Source organism: Oncorhynchus keta, chromosome 21, assembly GCF_023373465.1.
Source record: "Oncorhynchus keta strain PuntledgeMale-10-30-2019 chromosome 21, Oket_V2, whole genome shotgun sequence".
In the NCBI taxonomy this organism is placed as follows: Eukaryota; Metazoa; Chordata; class Actinopteri; order Salmoniformes; family Salmonidae; genus Oncorhynchus; species Oncorhynchus keta.
The window spans coordinates 1,259,779-1,263,651 of NC_068441.1; the positions used below are offsets into that span (position 1 = coordinate 1,259,779).

At 45.0% G+C, this 3,873-nt stretch overlaps 1 long non-coding RNA gene across 1 annotated transcript; it reads left to right on the top strand.

Annotated features, from left to right (window-relative positions):
- Positions 1-224: 224 nt before the first annotated feature.
- Positions 225-2,889, top strand: LOC127910270 (uncharacterized). Its single transcript, XR_008074059.1, has 3 exons — positions 225-2,016; positions 2,052-2,156; positions 2,192-2,889. It is a non-coding gene; the product is annotated as an uncharacterized LOC127910270 (long non-coding RNA).
- The last annotated feature ends 984 nt before the right edge of the window (positions 2,890-3,873 follow it).

Sequence of the window (3,873 nt, forward strand, 5' to 3'; positions counted from 1 at the left end):
TTTGCCAAAGCACAGCCCCCCACACCACTAGAGGGATATCTTCAACCACCAACTTACCATCCTGAGACAAGGCCGAGTATAGCCCACAAAGATCTCCGCCACGGTACAACCCAAGGGGGGCAACCCAGACAGGCCGACCACAACAGTGAATCAACCCACCCAGGTGACGCACCCCCAGGGACGGCACGAGAGAGCCCCAGCAAGCCAGTGACTCAGCCCCGTAACAGGGTTAGAGGCAGAGAATCCCAGTGGAAAGAGGGGAACCGGCCAGGCAGAGACAGCAAGGGCGGTTCGTTGCTCCAGAGCCTTTCCGTTCACCTTCCCACTCCTGGGCCAGACTACACTCAATCATATGACCCACTGAAGAGATGAGACAGACAACGATGAGACAGCCTATAAGGGAGGAGGTCAGAGACCTGGCAGTGTGATGCCAGGACAACAACCTTTCCCTCAATGTGAGCAAGACAAAGGAGCTGGTAGTGGTCTATAGGAAAAGGAGGGCCGAACATGACCCCATTAACGTCAACAGGGCTGCAGTGGGGGGGTCGAGAGTTTCAAGTTCCTTGGTATCCACATCACCAACCAACTATCATGGACCAAACACACCAAGACAGTCATGAAAAGGGCACGACCACCTTTCCCCCTCAGGAGATTTGGCATGGGTCCACAGATCCTCTAAAAAGTTTTACAGCTGCACCATCAAGAGCATCTTGAACGGTTGCATCACTGCCTGCTATGGCAACTGCTTGGCTTCTGACCGTAAGGCGCTACAAAGGGTAGTGGATACGACCCAGTACATCACTGGGGCCAAGCTTCCTGCCATCCAGTCCTCCACAGCGCTATTCAGAATTAAGTGTGGGCAGGCGGTGGAATCCTGCTTCCAATATTGCTGGGAATTGAGTTCTCCCGTTCTCATTCCTGCTATTTCAGTTTTCAAATATTTGATTTTGTGCTGCATTGGACATGGGAATGGGAGAGTCCCTTTTCTCTCATTTGGTATATCTCTACATAAATATCTTTATTTCTAAACTGTATGCATTATCTATTTTTGATTGGACTGTGGCATCCAACCAGAGTGCCAGTAGGTACAAGGTTTCTAACGAAAACCATTATCTTATTTCTGGAGGAATTGTAGAGATATCTTTTTCCATATTTACCTCAACTGTCCGGTGTGATTTATTTTTAGGAGGGCGGCAAAACCGCCAAATTGGCCAAATTCATACGATTTTGTTGTCATGATTCGTTTAGACTTCAAGGATATCCGTAGAAGACGCATCTTCGACTACCTCCGGTGGTGGTCCGGAAGACCAATCAGTTCACAATGTGTTTTTTGTCTACTCAAATTGTCTAATTTGAGCTGCCTCAACACTTCCCACTGGGCACAGACGTCAGTTAAACATCTAGTTTCGATTTACATTTGGTTGAGTTGTCTACTAACGTGAATTCAATGTGAAATCAACAAAACATTTCACCATGCCACTTGATTAAAAGCTCAACGTTGGGTGAAAAAAAAGGCTAAGTTCCCTTACGTTAATGACAAGTTTCTCGTTGATTCAATGTCACCACGTTTCATTATTTTTATGTTGAAATTCCTTAAAACAACGTTGATTGAACTAGTTTTTTGTTGTTACAATTTTAGTGCTCATCAGCTGTATTTCACAGCATGAAATGTTTTCTGTTCGGCTGATTTTATTTGTGAAGTCAAAATGTTTGTACACTGGTGATTCCAATGTCATCAAAATAAACTGCTTTTCACTTAATCAATTTCTGATCAATTCTAAAGCTACTCAACTCCTATTCTCTTCCACTACACCCTTCAAACTCTACTCAACACATGTAGGCATTATTGTACAGTATATACACAGACCATGTAAATCAACGTAACCTTTGACTGATGTTTAATAGTGTTGTTTTCAATGTAGCGTTAAGAGACAGTTATGTAACATCAGGGCTGTGCATGAAGAAGGATACATCACTTTAGGGTTGCTGTGCATGAAGAAGGATACATCACTTTAGGTTTGCTGTGCATGAAGAAGGATACATCACTTTAGGGTTGCTGTGCATGAAGAAGGATACATCACTTTAGGGTTGCTGTGCATGAAGAAGGATACATCACTTTAGGGTTGCTGTGCATGAAGAAGGATACATCACTTTAGGTTTGCTGTGCATGAAGAAGGATACATCACTTTAGGGTTGCTGTGCATGAAGAAGGATACATCACTTTAGGGTTGCTGTGCATGAAGAAGGATACATCACTTTAGGGTTGCTGTGCATGAAGAAGGATACATCACCTTAGGGTTGCTGTGCATGAAAATAAAGAGACAGATCTATAACAGTGCTGTTGTGCGTCGTGAAGAGACCGGTTACAATAACTGTAGGGTTGTGAAAGTGAAAGAGCCTGTTACATGACATCTCTTTAGGGTTTTTATGCATGAAGAGATTTATACTGTAGGGTGGTGTCTGAAGAGACAGGTAGGTTATAATAACAGTATTTGTTGTGCACATGCAGACAATTGCTTCTATAACTGTAGGTTAGTGCACGGAAAAGACAGTTAATATGAAATGGTGTGCATTCTGAAGAGACAGCAGAGGGGACAGACAGAGGACCCGACCAAGGCTCAGGCTGCCCCGACCCTGCCACTAGGATGACAGGAGGTCCTGCCAAACTTGGTGCTCCTGGAGTTGCCTGAAGGACCTTTAGAAGTCAGGGCCCTCCTTCTTCAGAGCCTTGTAGTCCATATTGACGGCCACCAACTGCGGAGGGAGTGAATACATTTAAATACGTTTTGCTTAAATTAAATTAATCAGTGTGTTTTAAGGAAAGGGAATACAAACTGGCTGCTTACACACACACACGCGCGCGCACACACACACACACACCACAGAAGGCTGGTGAGGGGAAGACTGCTCATAATAATGGCATGGAGTGAATGGAGCGGTATCAAACATGTGTGATCTATTTGAAACCATTCCATCCATCACTATGAACCCAGCCGCCTGGGACACACACACACACACACACACACACACACACACACACACACACACACACACACACACACACACACACACCGTTTAGCATGTTCCTTTATTTTCCAACGGCCTCGGTCACACTGAGCAACTCAGGACTGCTGCTCTTTGCAGACGTCATGAACAGCGCCGGGTGTGCATGCGTCCATGCATGTGTCACGGACAGCACTGTTCAGGGCTACACAGCGTCCCAACGAAACGTGACAGACGACACGTTTTTGCGTCGCCAATGATTGTTTTCGCCCTGCATATTTTCCTTGATTGGTCGGCTGTCAACCCCTTGTCTCCCTCCTCTCCTCTCCTCTTCCGCCATCCTCTCTTCAATACTATTATTGTGGTGGACTAAAGTGGAATGTGGATGTGAGACCTTTGCCTGCTTTAGAGAATTAAACATGGCGTGTGTCGTGACCTTTCATATGGCATTAAGGCTGACACACACACACACACACACACACACACACACACACACACACACACACACACACACACACACACACACACACACACACACACACACACACACACACACACACACACACACACACACACACACACACACACACACACACACACACACACACAAATGCACAGAAGCACAGACACACAAAGCTACAGCCTTGAAAAACCCACTCAAACAGTTTCTGTTGGAATAACATGTAGCCAGTCAGACCATCCTTTGGGGTTTCTGTTCAGTTGTTGTCCATTCAATTTGTGTTTTTCTTGTTAAATATGAACATTAGCTGTTTGAGGTGATGCTCCTTATTCAAGGTATGTGGATTCAGGAAACTAGCCATACAAAATGTATTGTGTTAGTTATGGTGAATAGAGACACTTCAATTTGTT